Source organism: Pleurodeles waltl, chromosome 3_2, assembly GCF_031143425.1.
Source record: "Pleurodeles waltl isolate 20211129_DDA chromosome 3_2, aPleWal1.hap1.20221129, whole genome shotgun sequence".
Classification (NCBI taxonomy): Eukaryota; Metazoa; Chordata; class Amphibia; order Caudata; family Salamandridae; genus Pleurodeles; species Pleurodeles waltl.
This window is the reverse complement of record NC_090441.1, coordinates 216,433,961-216,456,723: the sequence shown is the minus strand read 5'-3', so window position 1 is coordinate 216,456,723 and position 22,763 is coordinate 216,433,961. Positions and strand designations below refer to the sequence as shown.

General features: G+C 45.6%; 1 protein-coding gene across 1 annotated transcript in view; it reads right to left on the bottom strand.

Moving 5' to 3' along the window:
• Window positions 1-22,763, bottom strand: part of LOC138286721 (E3 ubiquitin-protein ligase TRIM38-like) — a 43,461-nt gene that overhangs the window by 10,920 nt on the left and 9,778 nt on the right. The window lies entirely within an intron of this gene.

Below are 22,763 nucleotides of genomic sequence, written 5' to 3'. Positions count from 1 at the left end.
GTGAGACCCCTCCTCCTACCCTTTGTGTGATTTATCATCCTGAGTTGTTTGATACCAAACAACCCAGGACTCAGAGTGGCCATCATGTACATGGGGAATTCATGTTTAACCAGTTTCCAGAACATGTACTTAAAATGGCTGCTCTGTTCACTCAGTCCCAGATTTTGTGCAAGGACACAGTGGGGGCATATTGCTCCTGCAGCTATGCCCTCACATATAGTATGGTGCACCCTGCCCTAGGGCTGGAAGGCCTGCCAGAGGGGTGAATTACTCATAACATATGCAGTGTAGGATGGACAGGGCAAACAGGGAGTGTGCCATGTTGAATTTGTCTTTTTAGGTTTGCCCCACTACACTCAGCCTGCAATGGCAGTCCTGGGTGCATCTGGGTGCAGGGCCTTCGAGGGTGACATAATCACTGCTGCTGCCCTCAGGGGCATATCCCTAATATCCCATGACCTGGTTATAGGTGTACCCATTTTCTAGGGTCTTACAGTAATATTTAAGAGTGTATCCAATTGTGCCACGCATCACAACAGATTTATGGAAAGAGCTCTGGCCCAGGGAACCTGGTAAGCAGGGGCCCTGGGCACTACAACTTCTATGGCACATCAACATTAGGCAAAAAGTTGGGGGCTAACCATGTAAAAAGAGGCCTCCTCTCACACTACCCACCCAAATGAAAGAGAATGAGACTACCCTTTCCCTAGTGAGTCTTCATCTTCTAAGAGGAAGAACCTGGAGAGTCCATCTGCATTGGCATGGGCAGTCCCAGGTCCGTGTTCCACGTTAAAGTCCATCCTCTGTAGGAAAATGGACCAACTACGCAGTTTGGGGTTCTCACCTTTCATTTGTTGTAGCCATCTGAGAGGACTGTTGTCAGTCTGAACAGTGAAGTGAGAGCCAAACAAGTATGGCCTCAACCTTTTCAGGGCCCAAACCACAGCAAAGGCTTTCCTCTCTATGGTGCTCCATTTGTGTTCCCTAGATAGTAGCTTTTTGCTAATTTAAGCAACAGGCTGGTCATGTACATCATCATTCTATTTGGAAAGGACTTCTCCTATCCCCATTTCAGAAGCTTCTGTCTGGACTATGAATTCCCTGGAGTAGTCTGGTGCTTGTAGAACTGGAGCAGAGCACATAGATTTCTTCAGAGTGGCAAAGGCCTTTTGACAACTCACTGTCCAGTTGATTTTTTCTGGGCATCTTTTTAGAGGTAAGCTCTGTGAGGTGGTAACTATTGTGCCATAATCCTTCGCATACCTCCTATAAAATCCAGTTAAGCCAAGGAATGCCCTGAATTGTGTTTGGGTTGTGGGAGCTTCCCAAGACAAAATAGCCTGAATCTTGGGTTGGAGGGGTTGCACTTGGCCTCCACCAACCAGGTGGCTCAAGTAAACAACTTTTCCCTGCACTATCTGGCACTTACTGGCCTTGATAGTGAGGCCGGCCTTTTGCAGGGCCTCAAGGACCTTTCCAAGGTGGATCAGTTGATCCTGCCAGGATCGAACTATAGACAGCTAGATCATCTAGGTAAGTTGCACTAAAGGTTTCCAGTCTAGCAAGGTCTTGGTCCACCAACCTCTGGAAGGTGGCAGGTGCATTCTTTAATCCAAAGGGCATAACAGTGAACTAAGATGCCCAATAGGAGTAAACACTGCTTACCTCTCTTTTGCTCCTGGAGTCAGACCAATCTGCCAGTACCCTGATGTTAAATCAAAAGTACTCAGATACTTGGCTGCCCCTAATCTGTCAATGAGCTCATCCGCTCTTGGAATTGGGTGTGCACCAGTTTTGGTTACTGCGTTGAGGCCCCTGTAATCCACACAAAACCCCTTTTCGTTCTTGTTACCCTTGGAGTGAGGTTTGGGGACTAACACTACTGGGCTAGCCCAAGGGCTCTCTGAAGTTTCAATGACACCCAAATCCAACATTTTCTTTACTTCAGCTTCTATGCTTCCTCTGACTGTAGGAGGCTGGACTGGCTTGTAGTGAGTATCAAGGGGTACTTGCACCTTGCACCAGGCCCAGTTATCCCTTATTAGTGTATAGGGTGCCTTGCAGCATAGGCTGATAGATAATGGTAGCTTAGCAGAGCAGCTTAGGCTGAACTAGGAGACGAGTGAAGCTCCTACAGTACCACTTAGTGTCATATGCACAATATCATAAGAAAACACAATACACAGTTATACTAAAAATAAAGGTACTTTATTTTTATGACAATAGGCCAAAGTATCTTAGAGTGTACCCTCAGTGAGAGGATAGGAAATATACACAAGATATATGTACACAATACCAAAAATATGCAGTATAGTCTTAGAAAACAGTGCAAACAATGTATAGTTACAATAGGATGCAATGGGGACACATAGGGATAGGGGCAACACAAACCATATATTCCAAAAGTGGAATGCGAACCACGAATGGACCCCAAACCTATGTGACCTTGTAGAGGGTCGCTGGGACTATTAGAAAATAGTGAGAGTTAGAAAAATAACCCTCCCCAAGACCCTGAAAAGTGAGTGCAAAGTGCACTAAAGTTCCCCCCAAGGACAAAGAAGTTGTGATAGAGGAATAATGCAGGAAAGACACATCCCAACAATGCAACAACGGTGGATTTCCAATCTAGGGTACCTGTGGAACAAGGGGACCAAGTCCAAAAGTCACAAGCAAGTCGGAGATGGGCATATGCCCAGGAAATGCCAGCTGTGGGTGCAAAGAAGCTTCTACTGGACAGAAGAAGCTGAGGTTTCTGCAGGAACAAAAAGGGCTAGAGACTTCCCCTTTGGTGGACGGATCCCTCTAGCCGTGGAGAGTCGTGCAGTAGTGTTTTCCCGCCGAAAGAACGCCAACAAGCCTTGCTAGCTGCAAATCGTGCGCTTAGCGTTTTTGGATGCTGCTGTGGCCCAGGAAGGACCAGGATGTCGCAAATTGCGCCAGGAGGTAGAGGGGATGTCAAGCAAGACAAGGAGCCCTCTCAGCAGCAGGTAGCACCCAGGGAAGTGCCAGAAACAGGCACTACAAGGATGCGTGAAACAGTGCTCACCCGAAGTTACACAAAGGAGTCCCACGTCGCCGGAGACCAACTTAGAAAGTCGTGCAATGCAGGTTAGAGTGCCGTGGACCCAGGCTTGGCTGTGCACGAAGGATTTCCGCCGGAAGTGCACAGGGGCCGGAGTAGCTGCAAAAGTTGCGGTTCCCAGCAATGCAGTCTAGCGAGGTGAGGCAAGGACTTACCTCCACCAAACTTGGACTGAAGAGTCACTGGACTGTGGGAGTCACTTGGACAGAGTTGCTGGATTCGAGGGACCTCGCTCGTTGTGCTGAGAGGAGACCCAAGGGACCGGTAATGCAGCTTTTTGGTGCCTGCGGTTGCAGGGGGAAGATTCCGTCGACCCACGGGAGATTTCTTTGGAGCTTCTAGTGCAGAGAGGAGGCAGACTACCCCCACAGCATGCACCACCAGGAAAACAGTCGAGAAGGCGGCAGGATCAGCGTTACAGAGTTGCAGTAGTCGTCTTTGCTACTTTCTTGCAGTGTTGCAGGCTTCCAGCGCGGTCAGCAGTCGATTCCTTGGCAGAAGGTGAAGAGAGAGATGCAGAGGAACTCTGATGAGCTCTTGCATTCGTTATCTAAAGTTTCCCCAGAGACAGAGACCCTAAATAGCCAGAAAAGAGGGTTTGGCTACTTAGGAGAGAGGATAGGCTAGCAACACCTGAAGGAGCCTATCAGAAGGAGTCTCTGACGTCACCTGGTGGCACTGGCCACTCAGAGCAGTCCAGTGTGCCAGCAGCACCTCTGTTTCCAAGATGGCAGAGGTCTGGAGCACACTGGAGGAGCTCTGGACACCTCCCAGGGGAGGTGCAGGTCAGGGGAGTGGTCACTCCCCTTTCCTTTGTCCAGTTTCGCGCCAGAGCAGGGCTAAGGGGTCCCCTGAACCGGTGTAGACTGGCTTATGCAGAATTGGGCACATCTGTGCCCAAGAAAGCATTTCCAGAGGCTGGGGGAGGCTACTCCTCCCCTGCCTTCACACCATTTTCCAAAGGGAGAGGGTGTAACACCCTCTCTCAGAGGAAGTCCTTTGTTCTGCCATCCTGGGACAAGCCTGGCTAGACCCCAGGGGGGCAGAAACCTGTCTGAGGGGTTGGCAGCAGCTGCAGTGAAACCCCAGGAAAGGCAGTTTGGCAGTACCAGGGTCTGTGCTACAGACCACTGGGATCATGGGATTGTGCCAACTATGCCAGGATGGCATAGAGGGGGCAATTCCATGATCATAGACATGTTACATGGCCATATTCGGAGTTACCATTGTGAAGCTACATATAGGTAGTGACCTATATGTAGTGCACGCGTGTAATGGTGTCCCCGCACTCACAAAGTCCGGGGAATTGGCCCTGAACAATGTGGGGGCACCTTGGCTAGTGCCAGGGTGCCCTCACACTAAGTAACTTTGCACCTAACCTTTACCAGGTAAAGGTTAGACATATAGGTGACTTATAAGTTACTTAAGTGCAGTGTAAAATGGCTGTGAAATAAGGTGGACGTTATTTCACTCAGGCTGCAGTGGCAGGCCTGTGTAAGAATTGTCAGAGCTCCCTATGGGTGGCAAAAGAAATGCTGCAGCCCATAGGGATCTCCTGGAACCCCAATACCCTGGGTACCTTAGTACCATATACTAGGGAATTATAAGGGTGTTCCAGTAAGCCAATGTAAATTGGTAAAATTGGTCACTAGCCTGTTAGTGACAATTTGGAAAGAAATGAGAGAGCATAACCACTGAGGTTCTGGTTAGCAGAGCCTCAGTGAGACAGTTAGGCACCACACAGGGAACACATACATATAGGCCACAAACTTATGAGCACTGGGGTCCTGACTAGCAGGGTCCCAGTGACACATAACAAACATACTGAAAACATAGGGTTTTCACTATGAGCACTGGGCCCTGGCTAGCAGGATCCCAGTGAGACAGTGAAAACACCCTGCCATACACTCACAAACAGGCCAAAAGTGGGGGTAACAAGGCTAGAAAGAGGCTACTTTCTCACACAACCCCCCCAAACAAAGGACAATAAGGCTAACCTTGGCCAGTTGAGACTTTATTGTCTAAGTGGTGATAAGTAGAGAGTAGCTCTGCAATAGACTGGTTACTCCCTTTATCATCCACTATATGGTTACTTCCCTGTGGGGATGTAAACACCCTGTTTGAAGTTTTTTAGCTAAGTAACAATGTGAAGATGTATTTTCAGAGTTTCTATCAGTAGGTTTTAGTTTAGAGCAGTGGGAATTGTCCACTGAACCTATTTGTAGTGATGGAAATGCCAGACAGGGATGCTGTCTCAGAAAAGCCATAGCTGGGCAAAAACTTTGTCCATATGGCTGGAAGAGAGAACAGGGATGCTGTTTCTCTTGGGTTGGAGCAGGGCAGGGATGCTGTCCTATGAGCTCCACACTAGGGCAGGGATGCTGTCCTAAGTGTTGTGAGGCAGTGCAGAGTTTCTGCACTAAAGTTTCTCTGGGAGGGTTGGAAGGATGCTCCATGTTAACTAAAATGGTGCTCTTTTTCTCACCAATGTTAGTTATCCCACAGAGAGGTACTTCTACCTCAGGGAGCACAGTTTTGCCAACTGATGATTCCCTTGGAACAGGTGCCACCCCAGGAGAGGTTTCTCCCACCACAGGAATGGTATCCTGAATGGTAGGGTGGTTAGGGGATACTGTGATACCCCTTTTACCTGTTGTTGGAGAGGGATCCTGAGTTTTCAGAGCCTTCTCTCCTTTGCTTTTTCATTTCAGTAGAAATGAGAGGGAACAATTCCTCTGCGATGCCCAGCATGGCTGCATGGGAATAAAACTCTACATCAGCCCAACCTGAGGCCTCTAGGTCATTACCTAAGAGACAGTCTACAGGTAAGCTAGGTGATACCACCACCTGCTTAGGGCCAGTAACTCCACCCCAACTAAACTGAATTATAGCTAAGGGAAGAAACTTAGTGGAGTTATGGACATCAATAATCTTATACTGTTGTCCAATGATGTGTTGATCAGGGTGCACTAGGTTTTCAGTCACCAAAGTGATACTGGCACCTGTGTCCCTGTAGGCCAAGGCCTCAACACCATTTATTGAAACTGTCTGCCTGTACTTATCCATTGTAAGGGGACAAGCAGCCAGTGTGGCAAGGCCAATGCCACTAGGTGTGACAGAAACTGTCTTGGGACTGACTACCCCAGTTGCTACTATGGACCCATAAGTGAACCCAACTACACCCTTAACTTGACTGTTGCCAGCAGTCCCACCACTAGTACCACTACTGCTAGGGACACTAGAGCTTGATGTATTAGTGGTGGTAGGCTCAGGGGGTTTACCTGGACAGGACTTATCCCCTGGCCTATGGCCTCTGTTTTTACACACAAAGCACCAAGGTTTTTTAAATTGTGTAGGTTGAGAAGAAGAGGAATAATTTGTTTTATCTCCACCCCCTGAAGAGTGTTTAAGATTTGAAGTGGGATCTTTGGTTTTACCCTTATCCCCATGCTTATCTTGAGATTTTTCACCATCTTTCTTCTTGTTGTTCTCTTTGTCACCCCCTGTATGAACTTTTCTGTTCACTCTTGTTCTGACCCATTTGTCTGCCTTCTTTCCCAATTCTTGGGGAGAGGTCAGATCAGAGTCCACCAAGTACTGGTGCAACAAATCAGACACACAATTATTAAGAATATGCTCTCTCAGGATCAAGTTATACAGGCTGTCATAATCAGTAACTTTACTGCCATGTAACCACCCCTCCAAGGCCTTCACTGAATGGTCAATGAAATCAACCCAGTCTTGTGAAGACTCCTTTTTGGTCTCTCTGAACTTTATCCTGTATTGATCAGTGGTTAAGCCATAACCATCCAGGAGTGCATTCTTAAGAACTGTAAAATTATTGGCATCACTTTCTTTCACAGTAAGGAGCCTATCCCTACCTTTTCCACTAAATGATAGCCATAGGATAGCAGCCCACTGCCTTTGAGGGACATCCTGTACAACACAGGCCCTCTCAAGTGCAGCAAACCACTTGTTAATGTCATCCCCCTCCTTGTAAGGGGGAACTATCTTTTGCAGATTCCTGGAATCATGCTCTTTTGCAGGATGACTATGGGGAATACTGCTGCTGCCACCATGGGTTTCTAAACCCAACTTCTGTCTTTCCTTCTCTAATTCTAAAGACTGTCTATCCAAATCCAGCTGTTGCTTTTTAAGCTTCAGTCTGGTTTGTTCCACCCTCAACTTATTGAGTTCCCTTTCTAACAATCTGTCATCAGGGTTGGTGGGAGGGACATTTCTAGATACAGAGGTATGATGGGAATGAACAGAAGGAGACCTGTCCCTTACAGAGGGCACCCTAACAGCTTGGCTGACAGTGTAATGTGAGAGCACATCATCTGTATGATGTGACTCCACCTCAGTACCAACTATGCTAGACTGTCTAGTAATGGGAAGGCTAAGAAGTTTCTTTCCTGAACCTTTACCTGGGGGAGTCCCTGGATCAGATTGAGAACCATTAGCTACTTTTTCAACAGATGGGGCACTTTTAGCCTTATCCTGTTCTCTAAGCATATTAAGTAACAGTTCCAAGGAAGGATTCTTCCCTACACTCAAACCTCTCTCTATGCAGAGACTCCTTGCTCCTTTCCAGCTAAGGTGATCATATGCAATCTTAGACAGGTCAACATTTTGGCCTGTGCCAGACATTTTTAGAGAGAGTTAAAGTGATAGAAAAAGAGAGAAAAAGTTTGTCAGAGCTTTTAGAAAGACAGAGAAAAAAACTTTTTTAACTTTTTAGAACTTTTTAGAAAGTTTAGAAGTACTTTTCAGCACTTAGAAAAGAGTGAAAAGAGTAAATGCAAAACTTTTTGGCTATGTGTATATACACTGACCTTGTTTTGTATATTTTTCTCCTATGAAAAGTACAATGACAAGAGTGGTAAGTAGTCTCAAAGCACTTATCCCACCGCTGCACAACCAATGTAGGAGGCTGGACTGGCTTGTAGTGAGTACCAAGGGGTACTTGCACCTTGCACCAGGCCCGGTTATCCCTTATTAGTGTATAGGGTGTCTAGCAGCTTAGGCTGATAGATAATGGTAGCTTAGCAGAGCAGCTTAGGCTGAACTAGGAGACGTGTGAAGCTACTACAGTACCACAAGTGTCACTTGCACAATATCATAAGAAAACACAATACACAGTTATACTAAAAATAAAGGTACTTTATTTTTATGACACTATGCCAAAGTATCTTAGAGTGTACCCTCAGTGAGAGGATAGGAAATATACACAAGATATATATACACAATAGCAAAAATATGCAGTATAGTCTTAGAAAACAGTGCAAACAATGTACAGTTACAATAGGATGCAATGGGGACACATAGGGATAGGGGCAACACAAACCATATACTCCAAAAGTGGAATGCAAACCACAAATGGACCCCAAACCTATGTGACCTTGTAGAGGGTCGCTGGGACTATTAGAAAATAGTGAGAGTTAGAAAATTAGCCCTCCCCAAGACCCTGAAAAGTGAGTGCAAAGTGCACTAAAGTTCCCCAAAAGACAAAGGAGTCGTGATAGAGGAATAATGCAGGAAAGACACAAACCAACAATGCAACAACTGTGGATTTCCAATCTAGGGTACCTGTGGAACAAGGGGACCAAGTCCAAAAGTCACAAGCAAGTCGGAGATGGGCATATGCCCAGGAAATGCCAGCTGTGGGTGCAAAGAAGCTTCTACTGGACAGAAGAAGCTGAGGTTTCTGCAGGAACGAAAAGGGCTAGAGACTTTCCCGTTGCTGGACGGATCTCTCTCGCCGTGGAGAGTCGTGCAGAAGTGTTTTCCCGCCGAAAGAACACCAACACGCCTTGCTAGCTGCAAATCGTGCAGTTAGCATTTTTGGACGCTGCTGTGGCCCTGGAGGGACCAGGAGGTTGCAAATTGAACCAGGAGAGAGAGGGGACATCAAGCAAGACAAGGAGCCCTCTCCGCAGCAGGTAGCACCCGGAGAAGTGCCAGAAACAGGCACTACAAGGATGCATGAAACGGTGCTCACCCGAAGTTACACAAAGGAGTCCCACGTCGCCGGAGACCAACTTAGAAAGTCGTGCAATGCAGGTTAGAGTGCCGTGGAGCCAGGCTTGGCTGTGCACGAAGGATTTCCGCCGGAAGTGCACAGGGGCCGGAGTAGCTGCAAAAGTCGCGGTTCCCAGCAATGCAGCCCAGCGAGGTGAGGCAAGGACTTACCTCCACCAAACTTGGACTGAAGAGTCACTGGACTGTGGGAGTCACTTGGACAGAGTTGCTGGATTCGAGGGACCTCGCTGGTCGTGCTGAGAGGAGACCCAAGGGACCGGTAATGCAGCTTTTTGGTGCCTGCGGTTGCAGGGGGAAGATTCCGTCGACCTACGGGAGATTTCTTCGGAGCTTCTAGTGCAGAGAGGAGGCAGACTACCCCCACAGCATGCACCACCAGGAAAACAGTCGAGAAGGCGGCAGGATCAGCGTTACAGAGTTGCAGTAGTCGTCTTTGCTACTTTCTTGCAGTGTTGCAGGCTTCCAGCGCGGTCAGCAGTCGACTCCTTGGCAGAAGGTGAAGAGAGAGATGCAGAGGAACTCTGATGAGCTCTTGCATTCGTTATCTAAAGTTTCCCCAGAGACAGAGACCCTAAATAGCCAGAAAAGAGGGTTTGGCTACTTAGGAGAGAGGATAGGCTAGCAACACCTGAAGGAGCCTATCAGAAGGAGTCTCTGACGTCACCTGGTGGCACTGGCCACTCAGAGCAGTCCAGTGTGCCAGCAGCACCTCTGTTTCCAAGATGGCAGAGGTCTGGAGCACACTGGAGGAGCTCTGGACACCTCCCAGGGGAGGTGCAGGTCAGGGGAGTGGTCACTCCCCTTTCCTTTGTCCAGTTTCGCGCCAGAGCAGGGCTAAGGGGTCCCCTGAACCGGTGTAGACTGGCTTATGCAGAATTGGGCACATCTGTGCCCAAGAAAGCATTTCCAGAGGCTGGGGGAGGCTACTCCTCCCCTGCCTTCACACCATTTTCCAAAGGGAGAGGGTGTAACACCCTCTCTCAGAGGAAGTCCTTTGTTCTGCCATCCTGGGACAAGCCTGGCTTGACCCCAGGAGGGCAGAAACCTGTCTGAGGGGTTGGCAGCAGCAGCAGCTGCAGTGAAACCCCAGGAAAGGCAGTTTGGCAGTACCAGGGTCTGTGCTACAGACCACTGGGATCATCGAATTGTGCCAACAATGCCAGGATGGCATAGAGGGGGCAATTCCATGATCTTAGACATGTTACATGGCCATATTCGGAGTTACCATTGTGAAGCTACATATAGGTATTGACCTATATGTAGTGCACGCGTGTAATGGTGTCCCCGCAAAGTTCAGGGAATTGGCTCTGAACAATGTGGGGGCACCTTGGCTAGTGCCAGGGTGCCCTCACACTAAGTAACTTTGCACCTAACCTTTACCAGGTAAAGGTTAGACATATAGGTGACTTATAAGTTACTTATGTGCAGTGTAAAATGGCTGTGAAATAACGTGGACGTTATCTCACTCAGGCTGCAGTGGCAGGCCTGTGTAAGAATTGTCAGAGCTCTCTATGGGTGGCAAAAGAATTGCTGCAGCCCATAGGGATCTCCTGGAACCCCAATACCCTGGGTACCTCAGTACCATATACTAGGGAATTATAAGGGTGTTCCAGTAAGCTAATGTAAATTGGTAAAATTGGTCACTAGCCTGTTAGTGACAATTTGGAAAGAAATGAGAGAGCATAACCACTGAGGTTCTGATTAGCAGAGCCTCAGTGAGACAGTTAGTCACTACACAGGTAACACATTCAGGCACACTTATGAGCACTGGGGCCCTGGTGAACAGGGTCCCAGTGACACATACAACTAAAACAACATATATACAGTGAAAAATGGGGGTAACATGCCAGGCAAGATGGTACTTTCCTACACCACCCTACATGATTACTATTATTACCATATATCTTTCCATGTTTCAAAATTATAAATGTACATGTCGTTCCTCATCCATATTCAGCCCATATGGCATTTTGGTACGGAGCTGGATGATGAATTTACTCTCCATTTGTCGTAGCTTTCGAATTCTATCTCCCCCTCTCTCACTCTTTTCCATCTGCGCTATTCACATGAATCTTAACAATCTGCAATCATTGGTATGTGATCTCGAAAGTGTTTTGCCATTTTATAGCTCATGTCTTGGTTAGTAATGGCTCTAGTGTGTTCCAAGATCCTTTTCTTGAGCGGACATATTGTGCTACCAATGTATCTCAAACCACATTCACACTCAAGCATGTATACTACATCTTGGCTATCACAAGTGATTCTCTGTGAGATGTGTATCACCTTACCACTGTAGTCCATGTATGTTTTCACATTTCTTGCAATCTGACACACTTTACATTTATTACATTTGTAAACGCCAATTGCCTCGTTCTTCAACCAATTTCTTGTAATTGGTGCCACATAGTGGCTTTTTACCAATATGTCTTTCAGTGAGCGTGACTTCCTATATGATATTTGTAGTTTGTAACCTATTCTCTTTGCCAGATCTTGATCACTTCTCAGTATTTTCCAGTGTTTTCTAAATATTGATTCTATATCCCTGCCTTCCTTTCTATAAGTGAGAATTAAACGAGGACACACTTCCTCCTTATCACTTCCTCTTTTTACACCTTTGTCTATCAGTGTTTCCTGTCGAGATATCTTTTTAGCTCACTTCTCACTAGATTCAATATTTGCTCTTAAATATCCACGCCGCATAAATTGTTCTCGCACCATGCTGAATTGTTTCGCCATTTCTTTGTCATTAGAGCAGTTCTGTCTCATTCTTAGAAATTCACCATTTGGAATGCTCTTTAACAGTGGTTTTGGATGAAAGCTACTCCCATGTAAAACACTATTAGTAGATGTTGATTTCCTAAATACAGTTGTATTGATTTGATCATTCTCTATATACACCCTAATGTCTAAAAAATCAATTTGTTTGTCATTGATATCATAAGTGAAACTCAAACCACATTCATTTTCATTCAAGATTTTGAAATATACATCGAATTCCTCCTTGGTACCATTCCAAATCAGAAACAAGTCATCAATATAACGTAGCCATAGAACTACTTTATCCAGATGATCAGAGTATCCCTCCGGCCATGCTATTTCCCTCTCTCACCAACCCAAGGTTAAGTTGGCCTAACTTGGAGAGAGAGAGATACCCATGGAAGTTCCTCGCACTTGCTTGTATCTATTTTTGTCAAATACAAAGATATTGTTATTCAAACATAGCTTCACCATCTCCACTAACATTTCCGAATGGCTTTTTTCTTCAATTTTTCTTTGTAGTAAGAAGAACTTTAAAGCATTTAACCCTACTTCATGTCTGATTGATGTGTACAAAGATACTGCATCCACTGTCACTAACTTATAACCTGCTTGCCATTAAATACCATCTATTATTCTCAAGAAATCTCCCGTATCTTTAATATACGAACTGAGAGAAGACACCAGTGGAGCAATATAATAATCAACATATTTAGATATATTTTCAAACAGGGATCCTGGAGAACCATTGGGCAATTTTATTAATGGACCCAACAATGGGAGAAATCATGGGACAACACCCACAAATGACCTTCAGAAGAACATCCAATTTAAGGGACAGATTAACACATAGTCATTTTCAAACTAGAAAACCAAATTGGTTACAGCAATCTGGGTTTTGGAAATGCAGCAACTGTAAGGCATGTAAAATTGGTGTAAATAAGAAAGAGTATTCAACAAATACTGCCATGGAGAGAATAATACGCAAGCATTTGAATTGTAAAAGCCGATTCACAGTATATGTGATTGAGTGCCCTTGTGGGCTAAAGTATGTTGCTAGCACCATATGTGAGACCAAAAAGAGAATTTTAGAACATATTCGAGCAACTATCAATATAGATAGGAGCTATGCAACAGCAAGACACATGGAGCTAAAACATGACAGCAAGTGGGAACTCATGACATTCTATCTAATTGATCAAGTACCAAAACTAGAGCGTGGTGGGAACAGAGAAAAGAAATTGCACCAATTGGAATCCAGGCATATACTGGATATCCGGTCACTAACTCCGCTAGGTTTGAACCAGGATGAGGAGTTATTTGTACATTTATAAGGGTCTTCACAGTTAATAAAATTCTGCCACCCAAACACCTTAAGTTTACCAATTCCAAGATGGGTTTTTTTGTAGGCTTGGGCAGATTTTTAAATATTTAATACTTTTTATTTTTTGGGAAAGAACCACAGGCTTTTGTCCCCCCTCTTTCTTCTCTTTTCTCCTGGGGTTATTAGATAGCCACACGTATAATTTTGGCGCCAAAAATTAAAGTTTATTGAATGAATAACATTAAGGCCCATTCATATCAGAGGTGCAGGTCTCAGGGAAGTCTAAAGTTAAAATAAAAGTTGGGGAATGTGCCACCTATGGCAACAAATGATTATGAATTTCATTTGAATATTCAAAATAATAAGGTTCCCTGTAGTATGATATCACACCTCGAGAATTGTTTTAGTCTTTTCCTTACAAAAAAACCTTTTTTGTTATAAAATAAGTTTTTATTTTCTTTTTCTTTTTTGAAACAATTGAAAAATCACAGTCTTTTTGGTTAAGCGGATGTTGTAAACTTCATCTACCAGAAGACATTGCAATTTAGAATTAACGAGGTAAACATCTCGGATTGTTTGTGAAATTTATTTTTTGAAAGTTAAATAATATTTGCAAAAAGGTCTTTTGTTATTATGCTTTGTTTCTTTATATTTATTTGTATTGGCAGTGATGTTTAGAAGTAATTGTCTATAATTGTGTGTCAGTTTGGGGTTTTTTTCAGCAGAAGTCGGGTTAGTTTATTTAAAGCGCCAAATCTATGCACAGGAAACACCTGTGAACAAGGTCCGGTGTGACCGAAACGCGTCAGGGGATTCCTGTTTTGTTTTCTCTGTAGTGATTTCACTAATGGAATTAAAGCTTAATAATTTATTGCACAATGACGGAGTGCGGTTTTCTCTTTTTGGAATTGAAAGAGAATCCTTTTTCTGCAATATGGTACGTCCTGCCTAAAACCAGCACCACTGGAGAAACAAGTGCGCCGCAAACATGCTTTTCAGGACAACTTCTCATTTTGTATATATATATATATATATATATATATATATGCATAGATATATATATATATATATATATATATATATCTATGCATATATCTATATATCTATGCATATATATATATATATATATATATATATATATATATATATATATATATATATATATATATATATATATATACATGTCATTTTCGCCACCAGTTCTCTTGCAGTTGCAGTTTACGTCTTCAAAGCAATGCACATACTTCAACTGACCCGTTTCAACTGTAGCTTTTAGGCAGCAATAAAGGCAGTTTTGATGCCATAAAGTAGCGCAGAAGGTTTATCTGTATTAGTGGATTAGTAAAGCCAGCCATTACCTGCGCTGTAATACAAATTAAATGTTTTGTGCGAGGGAGGCTATGGGGAGATGAAGGGCACTTTTGCTGGGTGGTAGTGAGGGAGCACCAATGATGATTGTTGGACTGGGCGCCAGAGACGCTAAAAACTGTGACGATTGGTATGTGACAAGGTGACGTAATAGTGTATTTTTTTTTTTTTTTTTGTGTCTTGAGAGAACGTGCTGATTGAGGGAGGAAGCAAAGGTAAACCCACCAGCAATTTTGTGACTGTCTACGTAGGCTAGTGTTTTAAAGCAAGATTTTACCCAGCAGCAGAGATGGCATCTTTTTGGATGACTGCTGCTCAAGCCCTAACTCAGGTTATAGAGGACAGCTCTGACATAGGATCAGAGACTGAGACAGCAGATACTGAGACAGCATCTGAGGGACAGGACTATGGTGCAGACTCTGGGAGTGATTTTTCAAACAACTCCTCTTCCAGTGATTCTGAGGGAGGTGATGAGGACAGTCCTGCTGTCCCTTTGCAACCACAGTCTGTGCAGTGGGACAATAGCGGGTTAGCCCAACCCAGAGAGCAGGAGAATGTGGCGGCAAGCAGAGAGAGAGTGCTCTCTTGGGAGCTCCCCAATTTAGTTCAGCCCTAAATTAAACCGCACAAATCGTATTGTGGAGACATCAAAATGATCAATCACAAAACAACCTGTTTTTGGTCCCGGCATGGCGGCCATATATGGAAACCTACCAAACCCAGACATTTCTGGAAACTAGACACCTGGGGGAGTCCACAGAGGTGTGACTTGTGTGGATTCCCCAAAGTTTTCTTACCCAGAATATCCTGCCAATGTGGAATGTTGATAAAAACTCTATTTATTCTTGCATTTCTGTCACACAAACTACAGGAAAATGCTGGGATCCACAGAAATTCATACCACCCAGTGTTTCCCCAGCTGTCCTGATAAAAACGGTACCGCACTTGAGTGTCTGTACCTAGTGCCTGCATCAGGAATGGATCACCCCAGGGTAAACAGTTGCCCTCATGTAAGGACTAACATTGACCGTTGTGTGATCCGTTCCTGACCCAGGCACTAGGCCTACCCACACAAGTGAGGTACCATTTTCATCTGGAGACTTGGGGAAATGCTCTGTGGAAGGACATTTGTGGCTCCTCTCAGATTCCAGAACTTTCTATCACTGAAATGTGAGGGAAAGGTGTTTATTTTTGCCAAATGTAGTGACTTGCAAAGGATTCTGGGTAACAGAGCCTGATGATAGCCCCACAAGGCACCCCATCCTGGATTTCCCTAGGTCTCTAATTTTTAAAAATGCGCAGGTTTGGTAGGTTTCCCTAGGTGCCGGCTGAGCTAGAGGCCAAAATCTACAGCTAGGCACTTTGCAAAAAACACGTCAGTTGTCAATGTAAAAATTTGAGGTGTCCATGTTGCATTTTGGGGTGTTTCCTGTTGCGGGCACTAGGCCTACCAACACAAGTGAGGTACCATTTTTATCGGGAGACTTGGGGGAATGCTGGGTAGAAGGAAGTTTGTGGCTCCTCTCAGATTCCAGAACTTTGCAGCACTGAAATCTGAGGGAAAAGTGTTTTTCCCCTAGGTGTCTAGTTTTCAAAAATGCACAGTTTTGCTAGGTTTCCTTAGGTGCCGGCTGAGCTAGAGGTGAAAATCCACAGCTAGGCTCTTTCCAAAAAACACGTCAGATTTTGATGTAAAAAGGTGATGTGTCCATGTTGTGTATTCTGTCGTGGCCACTAGGCCTACCACGCAAGTGAGGTACCATTTTTATCGGGAGACTTGGGGAACACAGAATAGCAGAACAAGTGTTATTGCCCCTTGTCTTTCTCTACATTGTTTTCTTCCAAATGTAAGACAGTGTGTGAAAAAGACGTCTATTTGAGAAATGGCCTGTAATTCACATGCTAGTATGGGGACCCCTGAATTCAGAGATGTGCAAATAACCACTGCTCCTCAACACCTTATCTTGTGCCCATTGTGGAAATACAAAGGTTTCCTTGATACCTATTTACATATACACCCAGAATACAATGAAAACCCACTGCAGGGTGCAGCTAATTTATTGGCTCTGGGTACCTAAGGTTCTTGATGAACCTACAAGCCCTATATATCAGAAGAGTCCAGCAGACGTAACGGTATATTGCTTTAAAAAATCTGGCAAAGCTGGAAAAAGTTACAGAAGAAAACGCGGACAGAAATGGCTCATTTTTCACTTCAATTTCAATATTCTTTTATTTCAACGGTTATTTTCTGTAGGAAAACCTTATAGGATCTGCACAAATGACCCCTTGCTGAATTCAGAATTGTGTCTACTTTTTAGAAATGTTTAGCTGTCTGGGATCCAGCATTGGTTTCACACCCATTTATTTCACTAACTGGAAGGAGGCTGAAAGCACAAATAATCGAATCCCAGTAAAATACCAAAATTATGTTGAGAAATGTGTTTTTCTGATTTAAGTCTGCCTGTTCCTGAAAGCTGGGAAGAAGGTGATTTTAGCACCAAAACCCCTTGTTGATGCCATTTTCAGGGGAAAAAACACATGCTTTTTTCTGCAGCCCTTTTTTCCAATTTTTCTGAAAACAACTAAATTTTAGCTGTATTTGGCTAAGTTCTTGGTCTCCTCCAGGGGAACCCACAAATTCTGGGTACCTTTAGAATCCCTAGGATGTTGGAAAAAATGGAGGCAAATTTGCTGTGGATAGCTTATGTGGACAAAAAGTTATGAAGGCCCAATCGTGAACTACCCCATATAGCCAAAAAAGGGCTCCGCACTAGAGGGGTGGTGGGGAAGGCCCACCAGCTAAGGGGTTAAAACCCGACCCCCTGCCACATCCAGACAGCCAATATACAAACTTTGGGGGAGAATCTTGTCTCTCTGGTTTGTAAAACAAAGCCATTCCTGGGTGGAGGAGCTAACTCCCCCTCCCTCAGAAATGTGCACTGCCCTGGCAATGAGCTTCAAAGTGCTACCACCCTTGAAACTCAATCCCAAGGCCTGCTGCTAGCGGCAGATGGCCTCCCCCTTTGCAAAACCCCACTTTTGAAGGGAGCAAAGGTGGGACACCACACAAAGGTTAGGAAGAGTGGCTTCACCTAGCATGCATCACCCCTAAGATGTTGCCTGCAATGTGGACACTCAAATTCAGTTTCCTCCATCTTGGAATGGAGGCAAATAGCCAATCAGGGTTAGGGAAGTGGCCCTTCCCACAGGAAGTGGTCACTAAAGTGGGTGGAGCCACCCACAGATAAGTGTCCTATTGGACACTACCAGGTTTCCCCTAAAACACCAAGAAATCGGATTTGAAAGGACAAAGAAGACCAGCACCAAAGAAGATCCAAAGCAAGAGAACTGTGGACCTGCTGCACAAGAAAAGGCGCCAAACCCTGTCGGCTGCACCCAGGGCCCGGAGTCACTGCTGCAGAGGAGCTGGACTGACCCCAAGAAACCCAGGGGACCTCCAGGCTTCAAGAATCACCCCAGATATCCCTTGTGAGTGGAGGCACCACTCAACAACCAAGCAAGAACCAACAAACTGGTGAGGGTCACTTCACAGACCAACCGATATCTCCATAACTGGAAGTTGCAGCCAGACCCAACAACAAACCAACTACCACCCAGACATGACCTACAAGTGTACTAAATATGGTGGCACTGCGCACTCCAGTGGCCGAGTTATGCCAATACCCTGGGTACTGGTCAGCTGACATTGGGCAACCAGAAAAGCAGTTCTCTCAGAGCTGAAAAAGGATCAGGAGGAAGTCCTAGTTGAGGGACTTAAGGAACATCCGAACCTCCCACCAGAGTGTACCCGCTGTCCTCTAAGCAGCCCTCAAAGAGACTCACCTCCAGCTCCAAAGGACTCCGTTGCACACAGCTCCTGGATCTCCAACTGGCCCTGCATCCAGCAGCCCTGCTCCCTGCAAGGAGGAACCAGCTGTGCTGCACGGGTCCCCAACCCCTTGCGACCTCAAAAGCCAAAGGGGACACCAAGGCACCATCTTTTAATTTGCAAATCAGCTCCTTTTCCTGGTGGCCCTTCCAAGTGGTCCGGTGCCTATGCCAAGAGACTTTCCAGCTCTGCTCCCGCCGGAATGGGGAGCCGCCAGAGGCTCTCCAGCTGGCACGAGGTGCCCCCGACCTCCTCGACCATCCTGCAAGAGAAGAGACTGGTAACTCAACTGTACGATTTTTAATGTATTTTTAAAGGTGACTGTGCATTGATTCCAGTGGTGCATATTTACGGACAGAAAGACTAACTTTTTTAAAACATGAAAAGGTCATAACTCGAAAGTACCTGATGTATTTTAAAGATCTTACTCTTAAAAATTATATAAAAGTCTGAAGTATTTTTATAAATTCTGGTCTCGAGTTATTCATTGAGTTTGTGTGCTGCATGATTGATTTTGTGAGTACAACAAATGCTTCGCACATTTCCTGGATTAGCCTAACTGCTCGACCCGCTACCTTAAAAATTGGAGCATTAGGTGGCCTCATTTTTACCTCTGGAGACCAACGTGTGGTTGCCTGGATCCCCTGCACAGTGTACCTAGTTTTGCACACTACATAGAGGGAAAGACTCCTACAGCCACCCCTGGGGTGGAGATAGTTTTTTGCGGGGCCCACATTTACAAGTCAATGTTAAGTCACAAAAATTGGCTTAGCGCCACCTTTTAAATGTGGTGTACTACACAGAGCCACTGAAGCGTAACTAAAAATTACGCACCTGTGGCACTAGGGCATTGTAAATCTGGCCCTATGTTCCAAGAACTTTAGAAGCTCCATTGCGGAGCCCCCCACTACTACTAGCCCCCACCACTCTGAGCTTTTACAGTAGAGTCCTCATTACCCCCAGTATCATATTTCAGACACTCCCATCACCCCGCTGGCACCCAATCAAGTTATTGGAGTGCTCCTCACAACACCAGCACTCAGAAACTAGAGCCAAAGAAACTTCTCTCACTAAAGGCCGGAGTTCAGGGCTGATCTGATCAGCCGGAGCAATTTCAGTTTCAGCAGCAAGCCAATTAGATCAGCCTGTGACACTTCTAGGGTTAGCAGAGCCAGGGTGCATTCCTTTGAACTTTCACCCATGCTCATCAGTTTTCCCATCTGCCTTGCTCCTTCCAAGGTCATTGTAGAGGGTTGGCGTATAGACAGCATCAGCCTCCACCACTCCAGCCGCCGCCACACCAGCCCCGCCACTGCAGCCCCGCCACACCTTCCACTGCCACTTCAACCCTCACCACTCCAGCCGCTGCCACTTCAACCCTCACCACTCCAGCCCCAGCCACAATCACCTCAGAGTAGAAGTCCACCACATCCAACAAATGGTCCTCCAAATCATCCGTGAGGGTTATGCCCTTCTGTTTCTCTTTAACTCACCACAGCTTCTTCCCATAACAAGCATGCTTTTCAGAGAGCACCTCTCCATTTTGCTGCAAAAGGTTTAGGGTTTACTGGCCAAAGCGGAGATCCGAGAGGGTGCCGGACTTGAAAGTGGGAACAGGTTTTTATTTCCGCTATTTCCTTGTGCCAAAGAAGGATGGAGGCCTTCATCCTATTTTAGATCTTTGGTCTCTGAACACCTTTACTGGAACTCAAGTTCAAAATGTTCACAGTGGCCCAAGTAGGACCAGGTGACTGGATGGTTGCCCTGGAGATGCAGGATGTGTACTCCCATGTGTGGCAGGCCTTGGTGACTTAAGTAGCAATCCTGTCGGCCTCTTAGGCGGATTCTTACGTCCTGATGATGTTCCCGGTAATTTGTAAGGGATCGAAACGTCGACGACAATTGTACCATGACTTGATGGGTTGTAATTAATTTCATTTAAGATATGAAGATGAGTACAGCATGCTTGTGACTTAATTCATATCTTACTGCCATGTCACTGTGAATGTGTATGATGTCATTGACGACAATGGCCCCTTGATGTGCTTTGTTTCCCACCATGTTGTGCTAACTGTGACTGAAAGAAACCCACATTATTGTTTAAATTGTCATTTGAGACTCCATCACAGATTCTATTGTAATTCTATGATTATTATAATTTAAAAGTTTTCTTTCCTTAGAGACCACTGATCCTCTAAAAATCAGGGTAGGCCAGGAGCATTTTCCGTTTGTTGTGCTCCACTTTGGCATTGCCAGCGCATCTCAGGTGTTCATGAAAGTGATGGCAGTGGTCGCGTCCCACCTTCAGAGGTTGGGGATACTGGTTTCCCCTCCCTCGACAGCTGGCAGTGGAAGGCAGGCTTGTCACAGTCAGTCATAGACCACCTAGAGAAGACAGGGAACCTTTTGACATCTTTGGGGTGCTCAAAAGTGGCGGCCCGTAATTTGCAGTAGTGGTGAGCCTGGCACACACACACATACTCTCTTCCACAAAGACACAAACATATTCCCATTCCGATCCACATGCACACTCACTCACACCCATCCATTCACAAGCGTGCACTCATACACCCACCATTCACAAGTATGCACACTCACCCATTCACAGCACATACATACACATAATTCATACATGCACGCATCCAAACATAAAACAAAAGTACTTACTGGCCTGCGGCGATGATAGCAGGTCCAGCGGGCACATCAGGGCACTTCAGGGAGGGAAGGAAAAGCTGGAAGATCCAGCCGCCTCCTCTCATTAGGTGGTCACTGACGGACAGCCAGACCTGGGCACCTCAGGGCTTAAACCTGAAGTGCTCAGGTCTGAGTCTATCAGTAATTCTCTCATTGAGGAAGCTTTCAAAAGACTTTGTCAGGCAGATGAGGTCACACCTTAAGGGCTGTGAAATCTTCATCCCAGGAAAGCTTGGCTGAGGTTGAAGGCGCCAACGCATTTTGTGCATGTGAAGGGTCCGGCTGCCTGACCCTGACATGGTGACTCTGTCAGGGTGATCTTTGATCCTGCAGACACTCAGGAGGCTTTGCAAAAGGTGAGGAAGAGTCCCTCTGCCCTTAATGACTGTGTCACTCCTGGTACTCAATCGACAAGCCACAGCCACACCTGCCTCCTTCATGAAGACTTCCTTTCATCAGAGCTGTTCTGGACAGTTTCAGGCCTCTCCTTCTTCACAACAATTCCAGGATTGTGAATCACCTGGTGGTATCTTTAAACAGCAGGGTGGACAAGCTCAGCCGGTGACGTCTGGCAGAGCATTAATTGTGCGTGCATCCCAAGGTGGGGAAAGACATCTTCCCACAGTGAGGAGAGCCCTGGCTGGATCTTTTTGCCACAGTTGAGACCATGGTGTCATCACTGCGCACACTGGCATTCCCAAGAATGTTCTCTCTAGGAGGCGGATCCAGGTGAGAGTGAAGCACAGAACTTCTGTACACATTTTTGTCTCTACATCTCCTCCCCCGAGAACTGAAGAAGATAAGAAATGGTCGGGCCCAAGTCATCCTAGTGGGTCTGAATTAGACAAGGATAATGTGGTGCCCAGAACCTCTGCTAATGAGCATCTGGTCCTCCACCCAGGCTAGTGCTTGAGGAGCATCTTCTGTCTCAGCAGCAAGACAGAGTTGTGCACCTGAACCCAACCTCCATTGTTGGAAAATGAGCAACAGCAGTTGACTGTGTTCGATCTACCTCCTGAGATTGTGGATGCATTTCTTTTGTGTCCCCTGCTTCCTCCAAGGCTTCATTGAAATTATCAACTTTTCAATCCATTCTACCCACCGGGACCCAATGTTTTGTCTCTTACAAGTATCAAATTCTAGGGGTTGCTTCAAAAGTGCAACAAGGTCATAACTTGGCTTCTTGTTTCTTGACATGCTACTTACCAAATTAGTTTTGCTGTGTGTTTGTTCTGTACACTCCTGGTTTGTTTCTCTCTGTTATTCTCGACTAGTTCAAGATGGCCACCCTTTTGCCATGCAGTGGATATGGTGCACTTCATTTTGCATGTGGATTGCGTCAAAACGGCCACCCACTCTGTGGCCTGTATATACATGTGTCTTGTTCTTGTGGGCCATCCTGTGGTTGCCTTCCTGGATTCAGATGGTGACTCTCAGTGCTTTCTAAGATTGCACCCTTTGTTCCAAAATGGCAGCGCCAGGTGCTCTTCTGTGTGTTTCAGTGTACTCTGTGGTTGCAGGTGCTGTGCCCACTTTTCCTACTGTGGCAGCATTCTGTGCATGTATGGAGCCACTCTCCTCTAGTGTCCCTTACTCCCTCACTGACG